The 23278-nt window shown below is 47.7% G+C and overlaps 1 protein-coding gene across 1 annotated transcript in view; it reads right to left on the reverse strand.

Moving 5' to 3' along the window:
* The window catches only part of ADAMTS6 (ADAM metallopeptidase with thrombospondin type 1 motif 6), a 2426739-nt gene extending 2406504 nt beyond the window's left edge, over positions 1-20235 (reverse strand). Inside the window, exon 1 of the mRNA XM_069627350.1 lies at positions 19993-20235. The gene's annotated coding sequence lies outside the window, so the exon portion shown is untranslated. The remainder of the gene's footprint in view (positions 1-19992) is intronic.
* Between the last annotated feature and the right edge of the window lie 3043 nt (positions 20236-23278).

Consider the following 23278-nt stretch of genomic DNA (forward strand, 5'->3'; position numbering starts at 1 on the left):
TTTCTGCAGGAAGTGGAGAGGGGGACAGGAAGCTTGAGAGCACTAGCAAAATCCAAGCTGGTGAGGCCCCTCTGTGGACTGAAGCTCTCTCATGGGTTATTCTAATTCCACCCACCTCCACTGGCTGCTTACATCAAAAGGTTTCCAGTAATTAGCAACCCTGTTGTGAGGTGGCCATTGTAATGATATAACTGTCTTTGTAGCACCAGTTCCCAGTGGACATTCCAGGATGTGTTCTGTTTCCCTGAAAGAAGTATCATAGAGGGAGGCTTCATGGGTGAGACCCAACATGGTTGTTGTGGGTACACCCAGTCCAGACAGCTTTCAACCTGCCAAGGCCTGTCAGGAATGAGTCACTGCCCAACAATTTAACAATAAAATGATATCAAATGCTTGTGGTCATATAATTATGTAGTCTCTATAACCACCATGTCCAAATCAGACATTGCTTATATTTCGTTTTTAGCAACTGCCACTACACTTCTGGGGTACACCATTATGATATGATATTTTGAACCACAGGTACATACAGTTAAAAAGCCAACTCTGTATATTTGAACTTTGGGTTCCAGCAGCTGTGTTCAGGAATGCACATGTGACTTTGGAACCAGCCCTGTTGCCACTGCAGGGCACCAGCTGGGGATGCCAGTAGATTTTCACAGCAAGGAGCATGGTGGCATGATACTTTTAGGGATGGAGCATTTTGAAAGTGAGGTCTGATTATCACATTCAAAGAGAGAATTATCTGCATAATTGTATTGCTAAACATCCAACCTTGGCCTATGTAACTCTCACAGATGGCATTCCAAAAGAGTCTGCATTTTCCAATCTTTGCAGAGGAAGGTTGCTTCAATGTAAATGTTTGCACCATTAGCATGGAACAGGCACTCACTGTTTCTTGAGGTTATAGTTGTACCCTAGATGGGGGGGAGCACACTCCTGTGACCATCTGCAATGAAGCTATCCACCCCGCCCTCACAAAAAGACTCGAAGTACATTTTTGTGAATCATCTGTGAACTCACTTCTCAAAACAGGACGTGCTTTGAGGCGATTCATTTGACAGAGCTGCACTACAACAGTATTTTAGTTAAATGCACACGACTGTCAAAGTGAATCCAAATTCAGAGCATGTTCCTGTGCAAAATGTCGCTACTCCCCATTACGAGTCTTGAATTAGACCTGGATCCGCCTCTTTATCCAAAGCCGACAAGCTGGTTTAGCTCTATGTCTAACACAACTAAACTCACCCATAGTACCTTTGAGTCCAATACAATTATCTGAGCTACAAATTAGTGTTTGGACGTTGGAATCGCAGTGTGCCTTATTTCTTTATTTAGTTTATACAGCGCAGAACAAAGGTCCATAGGCATAGCAACGATGGACAAGACAACAGATAACTGAGCTTAGATCAGTGATAGTGTGCGGAGTTCAGAGAGACTGTCATTGATATAAGACTGTTTCCAATCCACATTTGAAACCAGACAGTAAGATGCATGCTCATAGGTCTGGAGGGAGGGCATTCCAACACTTGGGGCAATGTAGCAGAAAGACCCTTGAGCCGCCAATGATAACCTAGACCTTGGTACCTGTAGGAGACAAGAGTTATTTGATCTAAGTTCCCTCCGAGCCAGCGGCGCAACAAAACCTACATTTCGGGGAGGGCTAAGTGGTGATGGAAAGGGCCCCTTGAGAAAATAGGTGGGGCAACATGGAGGCTCCACCCCACTGTTCTACCCCCTCCGTGCTCTGGTGTAGGGACCAACTATCAAATAATATATTTTAAAGTGCAATATGCAGAGAGGCGATGGAAGTCTTTCTTGAAAGTAGCAGCTTTAAAGTTTTACTGCATTTGTTCAAGCACATTTTTCTGAACAAACACAGTAAAACTTTAACACCGCCAAGTTTCGGGGAAAGGCTTCCCTCACCTCTCTGCCTAACAAAATGCAAGTGCGCACATCCAGGGGAGCACCTAGGCCAAACTTTAGACAGAGGCTAACCCTTCAAATTTTGGGTCAGCCGCTAACTTCCGAGACGGTGGAGGAGTGGCAAACTTACTTGTGTAGCAGCATTTAACTTCATTACTCATCATAATGGGACTATTCTCGTGCAACTTCAATGTTACAATCGGTTAACTCTCTGCTTTAAATCTGAAAACACCCACTTCTTGCAAATCCTGAAGGTCCCAATAAGTGTGAACATGGCAGATGGTGTGCAATGAAAGACTCAATATCATAGAATAACAGTCTCTGTGGAGAAATCTTTGCGGACACCGGATGGAGGCAGGGCTTTGGAATGAGTAAGAACCTGTGAGCTGACACTTGAGGTCAACATATTTCGGGAGTGAACTGGGAGCCTGAACCTGTATATATTACAATGAGATACATATCGGTTTAATTGGTCAAGGTTGATGGTATCTATTAATGAGAGGAACAAGTTACTTACCCCGGGTAACGTTCTTTCGACTGGATGTTCCTCCAACGTGAGGTGTCCGTCACTACAGTTATCTCCAGCCATGGTTGCCAAAAGTGTTCTCCCTTCATAAGATTTTCCTCGCAGGCCCACCACAGAAGATCCTGTGAAACTCTGACCACGATCCGAAGGTGATCCGACATCCTCCTGAGAACTGGGACCATTGCGTTCTGAGAGCCCATTGAAGGGATCTCATTCTCAGGCGTGCATCTGGCACCAGAAAATTGCAGGATGCCATGAGGCCAAGCAACCTCAAAAATTTGAAGGCCGGAAGACTCTGGGCACTCTGGAATTTGGTGACCATCTGGAGAATGTCTTGAGCCCTCACCCTGGGTGGCGAGCACTTTCACAGGATTTGTCTAATACAGCCCCGATGTACTGGAGCTATTGGGAAGGTGTCATATGGGACTTCTTGAAATTGAGGGAGAAGCCCAGTCTATGAAGGTTGTGGCAGATAGCGTTGAGATGATCCATGGCTTGTTCGGGAGAACGTGCCCTGATCAGCCAATCGTCCAGATAGGGGTAGACGTGAATCCCCCCTCTCCTGAGATGCGCTGCCACCACCATCAGTTTGGTGAATACCCTCGGGCGCAGGTCAACTCGAATGGCAGGACTCGAGGCTGATAATGCGAGCCACCAACAGAGAAGCTCAGGTATTTCCTATGCTTCAGATGGATTGGCACATGAAACTAAGCACCCTAAAGGTCCAATGACACCAACCAATCCTGAGGTTGGAGGGCCTGGAGGATCTGAGAAAGAGTGACCATCTTGAATTTGTCCTTCCTGAGGAACTTGTTCAAGTATCTCAAGTCCAAGATCAGTCTCAGTCCACCGTCCTTTTTGGGAATAAAAAAATATGGGGAATACCAACCCTTGTTCCACTCCGCTACAGGCACTGGTTCTATGGCGCCTTTCTCTAGCATGATCATTATTTCCTGCACAAGGAGCAGATCCGGAATTCTCAAAGAGTGATTCCCTGGTGGATTGTTCTGAGGCGTCTGTATAGAAGGAAGGCAGTAACGTTGTTGGACTGTTGAGGACTGTTGTCTCCAGAGCCCAAGCATCTGAAGTAATGTCTCGCCACTCTTCTAGATACTGAGACAGTCTGCCCCACACTGGTGAGCTGTGACACAAGGCCTCAGAGCTGTTTTGAAGTGGCTGTTGCAGAGGCCAATGGTAAAGAGGCTGCAGAGTAGTAGCGAAAAGATCTACCCCTCCACTGCTGTCCGATAGGACGAAAAGGCTGAGGTTGCTGAACAGCTGCGCCTAAAGACTTGGCAGCTGCTTTAGAGGTCTGCAACTTCTCAAGGTTCTCGTCAGCCTTGCTGCCAAAAAGATGAGACCCGTCAAATGGCATGTTCAGAAGCCTAGCCTGCACATCAGGTGCAAATCTGGACTTCTGCAACCATACAAACCAGTGTATCACGGTGCTCATAGCCATGGACTTGCTTACACTATCTGCAGAATCCAACCCAGACTGAAGCAACTCACACATGGCTTCCTTGCCATCTTTAACAATATCCAGGAAGCCGTCCCTTTCTTCAGGAATATGCTCTACCACCATAGAAATGCACTCCCACAGAGTGTATGAACATTTTTCCAAGGCACAAGTGCAGTTGGCCAACTTCAACGCCATACTCCCCACCGAAACTATCTTATGTGCCCATCCATCCATGCGCTTATCATCCCTATCAGGAGGAATGGTAGGGTACGCTGCCTTTTTCAAGGTAGCCATGGCTGCCTGGACCACCAGACTCTCGGAGGTGGGGTGAGTTGAGAGCTAGCCGGGGTTGCTACTGGAGGGGCGGTATTTTCTTGTAAGAGACATATTGAAGGCTGGATTGGTCTCTGGGGTTTCTCAATTCCTGGCCACCCTTTTTTGCAGAGCCACATGTAATGGCAACACAGGATCTGTAGATGGACCCTTGTCCAAAATGTCCGTAAGATCATCCTGATCATAAGGCACAGGCCGTCTAGACCAGCCCAGATGCTCAACCACTCTCGACATACGTTGCCTGTAAGAGGAGCCTGCATGCTCCCCTGGGTCAGGTTTGTCGAACTTCACCTCAGGAGAAGTCTCTATACCACTTGCATTATGCAAGGAATCACAGAGATCCTGCATCCTACTCTCCTCCGAAATGAGGCATTCAGGCATATCAATGCTCCCAAACTGGAGACCAAAAGGGGCATCATCCTCATCGGAACATTCCTCCTCCTCAAAAATGGAAGTGAGTGACTTTTAAAAAATCCTTCTTCGGTAGAGGGGTACATCTTTTCTCTGGTATAGTCCCCAGAGGTTTCAAAGTCGTTGACTTAGACTTAGCGACCACCTTTTTCGGAGGCTCAACAGTCACAGGTATCTGCGCTGCTAAAGTGGCACAGACGGCACCAATGGTGTTGGCGTTGACAACAGCGTCGAAGGCATCGACGGTCCGACTGGGGTGGAGGACCCGATAGGCACTACCAACTGGTGTGGTCCCGGTGGCGTCAATGGCGTCGAGGTCTTCGAGGGTTTGGAAGGTTTCGATGGTGTCGAAGACCTTGACCTCTCTCCATGTCTCGAACGATCCTTTGAAACCTTGTCTGAGCGAGGCCCTGAGGGCTCTTGATGTGGATCATGGCGTTTACCCGGGCTCGAGGGAGGGCGAGTATCCGGCCGAGACTGCTCCCTGCCGGCTTCCACAGAAGGCGTGGACGGAGCCTTGCCATGTTTATCAAGAATCTAAAGCATCTCCACACGGAAAGCTTCCCATTCTGCTGGCGTCGATTTCTTGGATGGGCATCTCACCCTCTCGGGGATGTCGCCTGAGGAAGACGATGAGGAAGGCGAACAGCAGTGCCTTCTCCTCGAGCGCTTCCATGAGGACGAGTGGCGGGAACCACTCCTGAACCTTGAGCGCTTGGCCTTCTTCCGCCGAGGAGAGTCACCTCTCGACTCATCGGTCAAAGGCACAGCAGGTCAGGACTTATGGGGCTTAGACACCTGCCTATCTTGAGTTTCCCCTTTCATTCCCTCAAGGCCTTTCCAGTCATAGACTGACACTTGTAGCAGGTATCCATGTCATGGCCCTCTCTGAGGCACCACAGGCAGACTCGATGCGGGTCCGTGACGGACATCTTGGAGCCGCAGTCCTGGCATTTCTTGAATCAGGACCGAGGTGTCATTGGTGTAGAAGATGAAGACATAACAAAAACTTTAACAGCAAATACTTCAGAAGTACGAGGCGTGCAGAGTTTCAAGAAGCAAACACGTTTGCGGCAAAATGAAAATGAGGCAACGGGCGCCGTGCGTGCTACTTATAACATCCGATGACGTCACCCTCGATGGAGGCCTTTGAGGCACATCGACTCGACGCTATCGACGTAGGGCACCTTCTGCCAAAAGAAATTCCAAAGCAGCCGAAGCTAGACACTAGACGTCAAAGATGAGGTATACGGTGGAGAACACAATCCATTCAGAAGTATCAGTGCTGCATCATCAATGGAATGAAAGCCTCAAATGGAAACTATAGGTTTTTTCACACAGGCTATTTGAATTATAACATTTATAGAGATAGTCATGCGTTGATGACTATTAAATATTTGGGATACTGTCTTTGCTTTGTGAATGTTTAACTTCCGAAAGACAATATTGGTCGAAACACGTGTTGGCAAGAGTGGGCAATGTTTGATAATGGTCACAAATGTTTAGGACCATTGAAGAAAATAGTATGTACTGAGTAACTTTTGAAGTTATTTACATTTTGGATAAGACATTTTTTGCATTCAAGAGATAATAAATGACTTTAGATGCACCAACTATAGTTATTATTGATTATTTTATACGAGTGTATTGAGCTCTGCACATATGTATCAAAGTTTACATTAATATAGGCATGGGTAGCCTATTTGATGTAGAGCTCTGCAGCTGTAATTATTAAATATAATTGGAGTAGATTTCTAACCTAAGCGTCCTAAGAACCTGGTCAAGACCTCAAAACAGTTTAGTCATAGCATAACAGGGCATTGCAGAGTTTGGGGCAGTACTCTGGACGGCCCAAGCAACTTCAGTGGCTGAGAGCAACAGGGGAGAAAATGTAGTGTTGGTTCTACCACAGTTAGTCCGCTATACTAGAATCTCTGGTGCACTGACTGGTGAGACTATGTCTGCCTGTCAAATCAAGTGTTACGAGTCTGGGGGAGGGCCAGTGCAGCAATAATGCAATTCTATGTGACAGTATTGGAGACACTAGCAGAGGAGCACCAGGGTACACCAATTTCTCCCTGTACTTATTAGAACTGTCCTATTGTAAGGGTATAAACGTAATCACTCAAATGTTTACAGTTGAAGTCAGGGTGAGATTACATTATTTGCCCGGGGCCACACACTTGTGCTAAACAGTGAAGCAGGGATTTTGACCCACTCTGCAATTTGGGCACGGCCATCTTCCGCTACGTTTTACTTGGAACACATATTTAAGTTTTGGGTGTCATGACCTACAATAATATTGTCCTATAGAGTTTACCTGAATAATATACGAATTGCATAGTAAAGCATCATGACAACATGTAAATCCTCATAGCAGCATGTTGAGCCAAAAACATATCAGTGTACATTTATTTTCCACATTCTGAATGGAAAACTATAAGATGCAAAAGGCAAAATATTTATTTACCCACTTTATTTTCAGTGCTTTAAGAGGCAAAACATTAAGAAGGCATTCAGAACATTCAACAAATAATATTTCACAATAGTATCAAATATACTACATATGCAAAATCTTACATATAATCACATACAAACCAGAACATACATAAAATCACTTGATTAATATCACTAAAATCACAAGAGAAGAAGGGAGAAAGAATCCCAACAGATATTAAAACATAATTTCTTGGAAGATTACTGCTACCACTCCTAATACTCAAATGTCATCACCTCATTTAGCAATAGATCTCAAAGTATCCAATGATGCTTCTACTCAATATTCCCATCTAATCAGTACAGCTGGATCACATTCATTGGAGAACTATCGCTGATTCTACCAGTGTTTCATTGTCTACACTTTTATAACAATCAACCACAGTCTGTAGATGTCCGTTTGCAGCTTTTTATTTTGCGTATTACAGCACCTTTTCCAGAAATCGTCTGTAGTAATGGCATGGAGCTCAGAAACATACTCCCCCAAATATTTAGTATAATGGGGACCCATTCCCGGACAATCCATTAGCACATGTTTCTGCGTCTCAATGGCTGAAACATTTTTACATAGTCGCCAAGTACATAGGTCCCTGGGTATGCCAGAATTCTACCCAGAGTCTCTATAACGGGTAACCTATTAAGGCGCAGTAAGAGTAGAAACCTATGAAGATGTTTGGAGGGGCAGATAGTAAGATACCTTTGGGGTCGTATACAGGTGTACAGCCTTTCAGTTATAAAGCCATATGACCTCAATGTGGATAAATGGGTAAAATTCCTACCCCAATCCCAGAGTGAAGTTTTCTTATGGGCTTCTCTGAGCAACTCGTGGTAACCTTTTCCCCAGTTTGGGAACTATCCGGGTGACTCAAATAGTGCAAGGATATTAGGTTCAAAAACTTGGTTGTTTTTCACCTCTGTAGGAGGGGAGTGGAGGTCATATAAAAAGTGCGGCTCCCCACAAGTTTCAGTGAAAAGAAACAGTGCCACCCGTTTCTTGAAAACCATACTTTCTATGGAGAGGCGTCTCATCTCAAGCCTAATAATCTCCATAGGGACACATTGTGGGAACCTACCTTTGATCATTTGGAGCCATCCTAGGTCATGCAGGGAAAGACTTTCCTGCCCATATATTATAGATGGAGCTAGACTTTGTATGTAAAGACGTCTGGCTCCTTCTGCCGTAAAACACCCTGTGCGGACCACAAACGTATGTATCAATGTAGTGAGTTGGGCTACTCTCCTAATACGAATCTCTATGCATAGCTAGTCTTTTTTATTGGAGATCTCAACTCCAAGGTATTTAAAAGCTTGCACATATTCAATAGCCATACCGCATGGTCTTAATTTGGTGCGATAGACTTTCTTAGTAGAAAATAGAATCAGCTTGGTCTTACCGTTATTTATACACAAATGATTTTCCTCAGCATATTTCCATAGTTTATCTGCCACCCGCTTTACACCAGCAAATGTGTGATCTAGCACAACATGATCATCTGCTTATGCTATAACTTGGCAAGAACTTTACCCAGGCGCAGAGGGGTGCAATTAACTGTCACAGATTTGCAAGGTGACTGGTGGTCTTTCAGTTGGAAATTCACCATCATGCATAAGAAAGCGTATGAAGCTTATGACAAAAGAAACGGGTCGTCGATCGAGTTCATTACGACACTGGCTGCAGAGCCCCCTGAGAGTGTGTCTCAGAGGGGCTCTGACTCTGGGGAAATGGGCAGTGCTTGAACATCGGAGCCGAGCAGATAGTAGATTTGCCTCGGAAAAACAAAATGCACCCAGAAGCATGTTCCTGATCCTTTGAACTGTAAAGGGCACAGAAGCCCCGCCCCAAAGCTAACATTTCAGGGGATGGGGGGCTTTCAGCCTACTTAGCTCAATGACGTTGCGCGCCTGCCTCGTGCAGGCAGTCAAGAGAGACTGCTTGATAAGTACCTGGGGCTTTTCCATGCAGGCACTTGTGCGTGATGCACAGTAATCAAAGAGATCCTGCTACTCATGGGAAGACAACATAGACCCTTCCTGGCTGCTGACACATGGTCAGTTTTGCGCAGGCCCTCAACAACCCGTACAACATTTTTATGGATGATTTGTAATGGGGTGATTTTGCCCTTGCCAATACCCTGAAGGAGACTGCAGCAATAATCTAGTTTTCCTCTGATAATTGCTCCTGTGAATGTCGCACAATTTGTTGAGTTCAGAAAAGGTCTGAGTTGTGAAAGCAGTTTGCAGTAGTATGATGTACCAGAGAGTTGACATGAGCCTTCATATTAAGTTCCTGGACGAGAATCGTCCCCAATGTCTTTACTTTGGGCAATTTTACGATGGTATACCCTGCAATGACAAATTGCTGATATTCAGAACTCAACTTGCGCAGCTGTGGTGCTGTGCCAGTGCAGTCAACCACCAACCAGCAACAAGCTACTGAGTCTCCAGCTTCCAGAAATGGAATTGGCTTATGTACTCAGCATGTGGCTGTTAAGGGACAACCAGAGGATGGGAAGGACGCACCCACAAAACGCAGGATAAAGGACTTGCTCTGCACTTCCATTTGAAGAAATTCTTCGTCACCTCTATTTCAAGAGACAAATTATGTACGCACAGAAATGACATCATGCTAAGCAGCCTCACAAGTGAACAGTGACGCGGCACACGAAATCTCCCCTGATCTGTCTGAAGAGACTACATTATCGAGGTTAGATAATGCCTTCAATGGCTCGGGATTGTAGCATTTCCATAGTCTCGCCTTTCCGGGATCCCAAAATTCATACATTCGTCAAATCGTGTAAAAATCCATGGTCTACTGTATGGGGAATGCCCTGATGTGAGACTCAGATGCTTCATTTTACTCCTAAGGTTTGAACAACTACCTACATTAATGATCACCGGGAGAAGAGACATGATCGCTCCAGAACTACGACTTTGCTGATTATGCAAGGAAGTGAATGAGCCAGAGACGGCCAGACATTTGTTGACTGAATGCCACAAGATGCATAGTGCCATAAACCTCGGTTTGAGCAATTTTGTACATAATCATGGATACATCAAAGAGGAACTATTTTGGTATCATTGCATTAATTCTGACAGCATGAGGCTTCTGACAGCATTGTACAATATTTGGCTGAAGGTGGAAGGAAGCCTTAATATAACTATATAGGAAGACATAAAGATGAACCACTGAAGAGTTACTGTAGAACCCCAAGAGATTCTGCAATTTGCCATGGGTTTGCACTTAATTAGGAACTGCTACAATTGTAAACCATTGTTGAGATGCTAATTATATGCTGGAAGCCTGTCCAGCAGAGTTGCCCCCATTACAAGGCGTTGTATGGTTCTTGATCTTTCGCTAAAACGAGATTATTGTTCTCTTAAAGCTTTACGATGCTGACATGATGCTTTGTTTGCTTAGGGAATTGTATGTGTTTTTTCCTTTTTATTTATATATCTGTAGTTAAAATTGTCATATGTTTCCTTTTTATGATAATTGTTATTCTCTGTACGTTTTTTTCTTTTTCTTTATATACAAAAGTTATATTAATGTGTAAAGTTTCAATGTAAACTAAATCACAATAAATATTACATTAAGTATGGGGAATACAAGGAAAGCCCACCTTTATCATCTGCTAAAGCGAGTGCTACACCAATGCCCCTGCCAGACCCTCACACGCAGAGTTTAGAAGCACCCTAGAAGGAAATGTGCGAGGGTGCAGAATGTGGCAATGGGTGCCAGGGCTTGAGATAGGAGTCAGGAGGGGGAGTGTATGAATAAATGCCACCTTCGTGAACATTCAAGTGCATGTATTTGCATATAACTGCATAAAAATCCTCTTTGTCATGGCTCCGCGAAAGGGGCTTCGGGTGAGGGGGTTCTGTTCTGATACAGACAATGCTCGCCTGTAAGGACACCGCTGGCCTACCCAACCCATCGCAGGTTCACTTAGCCTCCAACATAGAAACAATCGCCAGGTAAGACACGGGTGAGCGGCTGCCTGCCAGCTATGCCTGCACAGCCGGAGAGACTGCTCAGCCTCGGGCACTGGGTGCGTTTCTGCTACTGGCCCGCCCGTCTAAGGACATGAGCGCATCGCTTTTCTGCCAGGTACTGTTCTTGCAAAGAGCAGCACACTCGCCATGGGCTGGGCTATTTTAAATGGCTAGGGCAATGGTCAATGGCCCGGGAGGATGGAGAGTCCCTTTCAGGAGTGTAATGAAGCCCGTGGCCAATACACGCGCTGCTAGCGCCCCCCTTCACACAGACAGGAACTACAGACGTAAAAGGAGGCTTTGCTCAAACTTTGTGTAAAAAGCTCCAGGGGAAAATATGTGCCACGGAGAGGGTCAGTGGGATGGGAGAGAGGAGAGCGAGCGTTTATGGTCGTCCATACACTGCCCACGTCTGCCTGGTGGCACGTGCGGTTCTGCACAAAGAGGTACAGCCCTGGCAGTGAGGGGACCACTTGTGCACAGAGAGAAACCGCGCTGAAAGGTGAGGGGGGGCGGGGTTCTGTGTGCACAGGGAGGTACAGCCCTGGCAGAGGAGGGAGACTGTGCGCACAGTGAGGACAGCCCTGGCAGGGGAGGGAGCAGGGTCTGCACAGAGAGGTACAGCCAGCCCTGGCAGGGGAGGGAGACCGTGTGCACAGAGATAACAGCCCTGGCAGGGGAGGGTCATGGGCGTGGGACAGTGGGGGACAAATCCCCTCCATAATTTTAAGTGGGGGGATATGATGGCATTTATCCCCCCCCCCCCCCAGAATATGTCTGTGTTGGGCTGGGCAAATGATGTGTGACTGAGTGAAAGCTAACGCCTAGTGTATGTGGGCTGTACTGATACAAAAGGAACCTGAGAAACTATCTAGGCTCTCAATCTGAGTTTGTTAGAAGTGCTTTTATCCCAAGAATTAAACACTGCGTCATTAAGAGTTGGGATACTGCAAGGAAAACCCTGGTATTACGGCATCATTTTAAAGGTGGGGGTACAGTTATTTTTGCCACAAACTAGAGCTGTGCTCCCAAAAATCCTTTTCGTCGGCAAGTGAAGTGGCGAGCACACTCCTTTCATGAAAACCTGTTGCACCTTCGTGTGCAAATGCAAAAATCCAGGCAAGCAAGGGGGTTCTCAAGGCAGTGTACTAATATGCACACAATATTCACAAATGGGGGGCACATTATATCACCTGTGCCTTTTTGCACAAGCAAAGATGCAACGACTCTTCTGTCGATTTCTTTTCAGGAGATAAAAGCTGCTGTAAAAATGCTTTTCCATCCCTTTTAGATGGATGAAAGCCATGTTTACACGTTTAGGAAAAGCAGACATATGCTGATAAGAAACACTGCATGTAGTACTATTTTCACTGAATACTGGATGGGTGGGATCCGTTTTCAACTCCCTTGTGTCTTAGGGCTGCTAAAAAACAAAAAGCAAAGTCCCCAAGGTGTCCCCTGTTTCCCCCCCTTCCCCCACCCTCCAGGTTTTATGTGTCTCCTACGCCCCTGGGGAGGGTGCCCCTGTCTGCACAGAGAGGACATCGTGGCAGAGGAGGGAGACTGTATGCACAGAGACGACAGCCCTAGCAGAGAAGGGAGTGCCTGTATGCACAGAGAGGACAGCCCTTGCAGAATATTGAGACTGTGTGCAGAGAGGACACCTCTGGAAGTGGAGGGAAACTGTGCACAGTGAGGACAGCCCTGGCAGGGGAGAGAGCCCCTGTCTGCACAGAGAGGTACAGACCTGGCAGGGGAGGGAGACTGTGTGCACAGATAGTCCAGCCCTGGCAGGGGAGGGAGACTGTGTATCAACAGGACTGCCCTGGCAGGGGAGGGAGCCCCTGTCTGCACCGAGAGGTACTGCCCTGGCAGGGGAGGGAGACTGTGTACACAGAGAGTACAGTCCTGGCAGGGGAGGGAGCCCCTGTCTGCACAGTGAGGACAGCCCTGGCAGGGGAGGGAGACTGTGTACCAACAGGCCTGCCCTGGCAGGGGAGGGAGCCCCTGTCTGCACAGAGAGGTACAGCCCTGGCAGGGGAGAGAGCCCCTGTCTGCACAGAGAGGTACAGCCCTGGCAGGGGAGGGAGACTGTGTGCACAGAGAGTACAGCCCTGGCAGGGGAGGGAGCCCCTGTCTGCACAGTGAGGACAGCCCTGGCAGGGGAGGGAGACTGTGTACAGGACTGCCCTGGTAGGGGAGGGAGCCCCTGTCTGCACCGAGAGGTACCGTACTGCCCTGGCAGGGGAGGGACACTGTGTACACAGAGAGTACAGTCCTGGCAGGGGAGGGAGCCCCTGTCTGCACAGTGAGGACAGCCCTGGCAGGGGAGGGAGACTGTGTACCAACAGGACTGCCCTGGCAGGGGAGGGAGCCCCTGTCTGCACAGAGAGGTACATCCCTGGCAGGGGAGGGAGACTGTGTGCACCGAGAGTACAGCCCTGGCAGGGGAAGGAGCCTCTGTCTGCACAGAGAGGTACAGCCGTGGCAGAGGAGGGAGACTGTGTGCACAGAGAGTAAAGCCCTGGCAGGGGAGGGAGCCCCTGTCTGCACAGAGAGGTACAGCCCTGGCAGGGGAGCCCTGGCAGCCCATTCCCAGACAGCAGCGCTAAATCTGTTTGGATAAAGCGCGTGTGACCCAGACAAGTTGGCACTTGGCCCAGATGCACTGAACCAGTGTAATGTCAGGAGCGGAGGGGGGGGTGGGGGGGCGATCCTCTGCATCCATCTGCAGCTCGGTTCTTAATGTGCATTCGTGGGGAAAAAGAGGGTAGGGGCAGTTCTGTCCTCAGTATGCACCCATAGGATAAACAGGGGTCCCCGCTCTGTCCCCAGTTGTCATCCGTCGGTTAAAAGGGGTGGGGGGGGAGGCTGCTCTGTGCTCGATGAGTCTCCCTGGGATAAAACGGGGTGGCGCTATGGGTCAGCATCACGACAAAGGGGGGAATGGTTTAACCACTCACACCTGTTACGCAACCCCTACACAGGGGCAGCAGGAGGCATGGAAGCAACTGCACTTCCATCGGCTATGGTGATGCCTGAACAGCGTGATGCACCCCCACCTGAAACAACGATGTGCTGCCTGCTCTCACGGGTTCAAATCCCGGCACAGAAGAGTCGACTCGACGCCTTTGGTTGATAAATTGCGTACCAGTATCTTGGGTAATCTGACTCACACATGTCACTACTGCGCTTAGAAGCACGAGGGACCATGCAAGGGGCGCTATAAAAAGCGTGATATCGTGCTGGAAATGAGGGTGGTGGGCCTCAGCGAAAGGGGGAGAATTGCCCCCGCCCCCACCCCCCGATAAACATTTCCATTTCAGGTGATCTATTGGTTATTAACGCCTAAAAATAACCCAAAAGAATAATGTTTCCCATGATGCTTCAAATAGATCTAAAATGTGCGTATCTCGTAAAACCCGCAAAGACTGCTTGCATACGTTCTGTAGTGTGATATATGACATGATATGGCATTTATAACGCGCCTATGCGCAAGTGTGCACTAACAGAGACAGTCACTTTTCTGTTATTATTATTATAATATATATTGAGCACGGACCTAGCGCTTTACAGAGGTAAGCAACAAGACAGATACATAACGGAGGGCGTTGCAGAGGTATGCAACTATACAGATACACAATGGAGCGCGTTATAGAGGTATGCAACAATACAGATACACAACAGAGCGCATTACAGAGGTACACAACGGAGCGCGTTTCAGAGGTAAGCAACAATACAGATACACAACAGAGCGCATTACAGAGGTACACAACGGAGCGCGTTTCAGAGGTAAGCAACAATACAGATACACAACGGAGCGTGTTACAGAGGTATGCAACAATACAGATACACAATGGAACGTGTTACAGAGGTATGCAACAATACAGAAACACAATGGAGTGCGTTACAGAGGTACACAACGGAGCGCGTTTCAGAGGTAAGCAACAATACAGATACACAACAGAGCGCATTACAGAGGTACACAACGGAGCGCGTTTCAGAGGTAAGCAACAATACAGATACACAATGGAACGTGTTACAGAGGTATGCAACAATACAGATACACAATGGAGTGCGTTACAGAGGTATGCAACAATACAGATACACAATGGAGTGCGTTACAGAGGTATGCAACAATACAGATACACAATGGAGTGCATTACAGAGGTACACAACGGAGCGTGTTACAGAGGTAAGCAACAAGACAGATACATAACGGAGGGCGTTGCAGAGGCATGCTACAAGACAGATATACAACGGAGCGCGTTACAGAGGTATGCAACAATACAGATACACAATGGAGTGCATTACAGAGGTATGTAACAATACAGATACACAATGGAGCGTGTTACAGAGGTATGTAACAATACAGATACACAATGGAGCGCGTTACAGAGGTACACAACGGAGCCCATTACAGAGGTAAGCAACAATACAGATACACAATGGAGCACATTATAGAGGTACACAACGGAGCGTGTTACAGAGGTAAGCAACAAGACAGATACATAACGGAGGGCGTTGCAGAGGCATGCTACAAGACAGATATACAACGGAGCGCGTTGCAGAGGCATGCTACAAGACAGATATACAACGGAGCGCGTTACAGAGGTATGCAACAATACAGATACACAATGGAGTGCGTTACAGAGGTATGTAACAATACAGATACACAATGGAGCGTGTTACAGAGGTATGTAACAATACAGATACACAATGGAGCGCGTTACAGAGGTACACAACGGAGCCCATTACAGAGGTAAGCAACAATACAGATACACAATGGAGCACATTACAGAGGTACACAACGGAGCATGTTACAGAGGTAAGCAACAAGACAGATGCACAACGGAGCGTGTTACAGAGGTATGCTAGAATACAGATACACAATGGAACGTGTTACAGAGGTATGCAAAAATACAGATGCATAACGGAACGTGTTACAGAGGTAAGCAACAATACAGATGCACAACGGAGTGCGTTACAGACAACGGAACGTGTTACAGAGGTAAGCAACAATACAGATGCACAACGGAGCGCGTTACAGACAACGGAGTGGGTTACAGAGGTATGCAACAATACAGATACACAACGGAGCATGTTACAGAGGTATGCAACAATACAGGCATACAACATAGCACTTTACAGAGGTATGCAACAAGACAGATAAACAACGGAGCGTGTTACGGAGGTATGCAACAATACAGATACACAACGGAGCGAGTTACAGAATTATGCAACAATACAGACATACAACGTAGCACTTTACAGAGATATGCGACAAGACAGATACACAACAGAGGGCATTACAGAGGTATGCAACAGTACAGATACACAACAGAGGGCGTTACAGAGGTATGCAACAATACAGATATACAACGGAGCGCATTACAGAGGTATGCAACAATACGGATATACAACATAGTGCTTTACAGAGGTATGCAACAAGACAGACACACGATGGAGCGCGTTATGGAGGTATGCAACGTTGTAACAAATACACAACGGCGCATGTTACGGAGGTATGCAACAATACAGATACACAACAGAGCGCGTTACAGAGGTACACAATGGAATGTGTTGCACAGGCATGCAACAATACAGATACACAACGGAGTGTATTACAGAGGTATGCAACAAAACAGATACACAACAGAGCGCGTTACAGAGGTATGCAACGGAGCACGTTACAGAGGTAAGCAGCAATACAGATGCACAACGGAGCACGTTACACAGGCCTGCAACAATATGGATACACAACAGAGCGTGTTACAGGGGTATGCAATGGAGCGTGTTACAGAGGTAAGCAACAATACAGATACACAACGGAGCGCATTACAGAGGTATGCAATGGAGCATGTTACAGAGGTATGTAACAATACAGATACACAACAAGCGCGTTACAGAGGTAAGCAACAATACAGATGCACAACGGAACGTGTTACAGATGTATGCAACAATACAGATACACAACAGAGTGCTTTACAGAGGTATGTAACAATACAGCTACACAATGGTTCACGTTAAAGAGATATGCAACAATACAGATACACAACGGAGCGCGGTACGGAGGTATGCAACAATACAGATACACAATGCAGCGTGTTACAGAGGTATGCAACAATACAGATACACAATGCAGAGTGTTATGGAGGTATGCAACAATACAGATACACAACAGAGCGTGTTACAAAGGTACACAACGGAGCGCGTTACAGAGGTAAGCAACAATACAGATACACAACAGAGCGCATTACAGAGGTATACAACAATACAGATACACAACAGAGTGCTTTAGAGAGGTATACAACAATACAGATACACAACGGAGAGTGTTACAGAGCTATATAACAATACAGATAAACAGGTATGCAACAATACAGATACACAACGGAGAGTGTTACAGAGCTATATAACAATACAGATAAACAGGTATGCAACAATACAGATACACAACGGAGCGTGTTACAGAGGTACACAATGGAGCGCATTACAGAGGTATACAACAATACAGATACACAACAGAGTGCTTTAGAGAGGTATGCAACAATACAGATACACAATGCAGCGTGTTACAGAGGTATGCAACAATACAGATACACAACGAAGTGCTTGACAGAGGTATGCAACAATACAGATACACAATGGAGCATGTTACAGAGGTAAGCAACAATACAGATACACAATGGAGCATGTTACAGAGGTATGCAACATTACAGATACACAATGAAGAACGGATATACAGGTGGTTGAATAGAGAGGGGCACACTGGAGGGGTACAGCTGTACAGGATGGCGGAAGGAGAGGGCTGGACGGCATCTAGCGAGTCAGGTGGTGTGGGGGGCCTCTTCGCAGGCATTCAAGTGGTCTAGTGGGGAAGTCTCTCAAGGAGTACGAGTCATGGCTTCGGCAAAAGCAAAGTAAAAATATGAAAAGCCTTGAAGGGCATATACACAGATTTCCCAGATCCAGGGAGATGGATTTTGCTGGATCTCGGATCCGGGAAAATCCGGCCCAATGTTCCAGCGCTGGTTATTGGAGCACTGGTGTCTGGATACTACTACTGGTGATAGGAGAGTCCTGAACTGGTGGTCAGACATCGACTGTGATGGCCCTGTACAGCCGCATGACGTGGCTCTGGCAGGGTCAGACTGGGGCATAAAACTGGGCCGGGCCCCAGTGAAAAAGTGGCTCACAGCTTGAAATAGCAATGCATTCTTTTTGTGGTGCGCTGTTTGAGCAACACCTAAGGAGATATGTTTTGATAAAATGTGTTCCAAATTCTGCATTTTAAAGGATACCTATACAGTAACTATATCAAAAAAGGTAGCAGGCGCTCCTCTCCAGAAAGAACATGGCATGATAACCTGTTCTGAGATGAGAGTTTGCAGCACACTGTTCAAAACTACTAGCCGCATAGTGAACTAACTATTCAAAGTGGGTCACTCTGGCTAAAAACTGGACCACGCTAGCATGCTGGGCGTGCAAATGAGGCATTGCCCTACAGGCCAGTCCGAGCCTGGGCTCCAGGCACACTCCTAGCAGCGGGAGTAGGGTGCCAGCAGATGGACAGCGCTCCTGAGCGCGCACCAAGCAGCCAACCGAGGCACCAGTAGCTACGTGGTGTCTGAAGGCTCCCCCACCAACCCCGCCGCCACACACACACACACACACAGCGTCCCCGGTGCCCTTTGAGCATCCAGAAGAGCCCTTCCGCAGCACACGGCTGGCTTCTTCCTGACCGGGCACACTGTGAGAGTTGAGCTTCAGGAGTTCAGTGTAGTGACTGATATGAGCGCATCCTGGCACCCTCAGCCCCTCCGGCTGCCCGAATATGCTGCCTGGGTAGACCTGGGAGGGGCGCGCCGGGAGATTTAGGGTTGGGGAGCACAAGGGGACGGGCGGGGCGAACCACATTGGGGAAGGGGTGCACTGTGGGATAAGCGGCGGGGCCAAAGTGCCATACAGCGGTTGGGGGTGCACAATGATATGAGGAGGTAGAAGGGACAGTCGTGTGAGGGGCACAGCGGTGCACAGGGAGGAGGGTGGGATGGCACGGGCAGGTGGATCAGTACTGTGCAGTAAGAAGGGTGTCACTTGGTACGTAGAAGGAAGCGTCAAGGGAAGGGGCGCTGGCATAAGCAGGGGCTCCCTCCACTTGGGCATGCAAGATAGGAACAAGAAGTACAGGTGACAGGTGGGGCACGCGTAGTGAGTACATGCAAGGGGAGTACTCGGGGGCACCCGCAGAGGCGATGTAAAGATGTGGCCAAATGTGCTATGCAGTGGCCCCCTGGGGAAATGGGGGTAAGCACCAGGCAAGGCGTGCAGGTGAGCGGGTATAAAGTGCGTGGAAATGGGGTCTATGGAAAGTGGTCACCTCAAATGTGTGCAGCTGGACATCTTGGCTGGCATAGCGAATGGGGACGAATCGAGAAAAGCAGGGCAGCACAGCACCTGCGTGCCATGCAAAGAGGTTGTCGGCATGTCAGGTTCACAAGGAGGGCATGGAGAGTGGGCACACCACATGGGACTAGGCAGGGGGCCGTCGTGCGGTGGCACGTAGTTGTGTTTGCTGTGCACATGGACTCATGCAGCGGGCACACGGGTGGTATGCGGGCAAAGGGGTGCACGCAAAGGTGGTGTGAGGGATATGCAGATGGTACATTGGGGTGTAAGTGGCGCTGAGGGTACACAGTGAAAGCATGCAGGGTGCATACATGGGACATGTGCACGGCGGGCACCGGTGCAGAACGATGTGTGTAAGAGGCACATGGATCTAAGCAGTGTGTGGGGGCGACGGGAGGGCTCCCGGGCAGTGGACGGGGACAGCAGGCATTCTTACCGTGCCCATCCTGCGCTCCAGGGGTAAGGTGCTTGTGCAGAGTGGCGCTCCCGGTCGCAGTCCTCTCCTGGACGGCTTCGGTGGGGGCTGCGTGCGGGCAGGGAGGGGGCGCCAGTCCATTCACCGCAGCGCTGGCCCCTCTCGCTCCCCGCAGCCGGTGCTCACATGTGGGTGCACAGAGAGAGCACGGCACTGAAGTTTGAGCCTGCGGATGTGTTCGGCGCGCCGCCAACTCAAGATACGCTTGGCAGCCGGACGGGGAGGGGAGACTGGAGGGGGGGGGGGAGGCTGCTACGCCACTGACGTCACGCGGCTGCAGATGTTCTGAGGGGGGCAGGGGAGGCGCATGCGCACGAAGCCTGCAAAGCAGGGGTTATGGTGGTGGGGCTCAGACAAGGGGAGTTGAGCGCACAGGAGCAGACGGGCACTGGGAGAGACCTGGACACAGACAGACACCGAGGCAAGGAGACATGACAGACACCAGACGGAGACGGTGACAGACCTGAAGTACACAGAAAGTTAAGCAGACGGACACCGGGAAAATCCGAACCCTAGACAGAGATCGTACCACGGAACGCAAGGTTAGGGAGACGGAGAGCGGAAGCAACCCGAGAGGCATAGACAGACATCAACAGCCGTAACGCACACTGAAGATTTGTCAGACAGACACCGAGGCTCTGACACACAGTACACGGAGACCTCGGCAGACATGCCTACGAAAGATCAGGCAGTTGGGAACACGGGGAAACCTGGAAGGCAGACACAGGGAGGGCGTCCATACACACAGAGAGACGCACCAAGGCTGAACATAAACAGACACCCCTTGACACATTATACATGGAAGGTTTGAACCCCAGATAAGCCTGCCCCCTCCTTCTTATACACCATGACGCCGGGCCTGGAGATCCTGGACATGCAGACCTCCCCCCTCCCCCAAAGAACATGTCACTGATAACTCCATCGGACCCCATTTCTCCCCTGCACCCGTATTTGTTACATTTTTCGATGCGTCCCTTACACTTCCCAGAAAGTTTCACGCTTTAGAAATCCCACACGTCACATGCAAGGTTCGGCAAACATACACAGGGAGAAACCTGGACACAAGCAGAAACAACGGCACAGCAACATCAACAGACACCAAGACCCGAACTGAGACATAAGCAGACGCCGGACCACATACATGCAGGACTGACACCAAGAGAGACGGGCACGGATGGAATCCTGGACTGACAGACGCTAAGACACGGAGGCATAGACAGACACAGGCAGACACCAGTTTATGGATGGAAACATGGGCAGATAGCAAGCCTAATAGTAAGACACAGACACCCATTCAGTCACCTTAGACCCAAAAGGTATGATATGATAGTCTATTTATATAGCGCTATGCACAATGTGTTTCAAGGCGCTTTGAAACACATTGTGTAAAGACACATGACCAGACGGAGGGCACGCCTCCATTATGCCGACTCATAGGGGATTTCCAGCATGTTTCTGGCATCCTGGAAACAGCGTCCTCCTGTAACCTATAGACCCCTCAATGTGTGGCTCTTAATTAGCCACTTCCTCGAAGATGAAATCTGGAGCAATGTGCTGCACCCTTAGGCAAGTCCGCGTGGGGCGCTTAATGAACCACTTCCGTCAAGATGAAAGCTGGACCAGCACCCTGCCCCAGCATGTTTTTAAACCCCTTCCCGGAAGAAGAAAGCTTCAGCAACATGCTGTTCCTATAAGCCCGTCAGTGTGGGGTGCTTAATGAAGCGCTTTCCTGAAGAGGGAAGTTGGAGCAGCGCTCTATTCCTATGGTCGGCCTACATGTATAGATATATAAATCAGATAAACACACAAGAACACAAATAAGAGATGCTTTTTAACCACTTCCTTGTACATGAAGCCTCTACCTTAAGGCCCCTCGGTGTGGGGTGCTTAATAAATCACTTTCCTGAAGATGAAAGTGGCAGCAGCACTCTGTACAAATAGGCCCCTCAGTGTGAGATTGTTGATAGCCACTTCCTCCAAGATGAACGCTGGAGCAGGGATCCGTACCTAAAAGCCCCTCACTGTGGGGTGCCGAATTTTATGTTATCCAATATTTATACTGTGCCCATCAACATCATAGTGGTCTTACAGCACCTGGACTTGTCGGAAAGGTGACTGCCAGGAAATGGCAGCTGGTGAATTTTTGAACCGGCGGAGTGTAAACGTATGCACCTAATATGCACGAGCGACCAAGTGCAGTGAGGGAGCCTGAACCAGACAAGGAGAGTTCCTGGTGGAGTATAAGATATTTAAAATAATGGGTTACATTTGTGCATTTTACAGCACTTTCTATCTAACAATCTGGTAAAAATTCACACAATTTGCAATTTTTTTTAATGGTAGAACATGAAAAAAAAAATAGTCACAAACAGTGCAGACAACCTTTTTCCAGTGCATTTTCATGATGCCTTTGCCCACAACATATACCAGTGTGTACCTCTTTTAATTATGGCTGTGCCTAAACATGTTCACTGAGTGCCTGTCCAATATTTGCCATCCAGCCAGTTAAAAATGCCATACCACAGAAAGAAAGTATATTCAGACTGGATGCACCATGTAATCACACCAATTGTTGCTTTTACCCTTGAAGCAAAGTACACAAATGCAATGTCACACAAAGGATATATGGCTAAACTGGCGCCACCAATGTAATAACACTCACCATGCTTGCATTACTCTTGAGACCAAGTAAAAAGTAACAAATGCCATGCCACAGCAAGAAAATAAATGCACACTGACACCATAGGCAAAGCTAGCCACGTAATAGCACATATCATGTGTGCTTTACCCTTGATGCCATGTAAAAATGTCATGCCACATTAAGAAAGTAAATGCAAACTGGCTCTACTAACGTAGGTCAGTCTAGCCATGCAATAACCATTATTTTATTGGCTTTACCCTTAATGCTAAGCAAGAAATGCCATGATACATAAATTATATTTTCATAATGTGGAATTGCATTTTTTACTTGGAATTAAGTGTAAAGCAAGCATGATAAGTGTCATTATGTGGCTAGACTGGCCTATATTTAATGCACGCCAGTCTAGCTAAGTAATAACACTTATGTTTTCATTACCTTGATGCCAAGTAAAAAATGCATGCCACTATAAGAAAGTATATGTAGACTTGCACCATTAACATAGACCAGTCTAGCCACATAAGTGTTATTATGTGGCTTTACCATTACCTTTGATGTAATAACACTTATCATGTTATTACATGGCTTGACTATGTAGCAACATAAGTG

The sequence above is a fragment of the Ambystoma mexicanum genome, chromosome 6p, assembly GCF_040938575.1.
Source record: "Ambystoma mexicanum isolate Mex_15411 chromosome 6p, UKY_AmexF1_1, whole genome shotgun sequence".
Taxonomy (NCBI): domain Eukaryota; kingdom Metazoa; phylum Chordata; class Amphibia; order Caudata; family Ambystomatidae; genus Ambystoma; species Ambystoma mexicanum.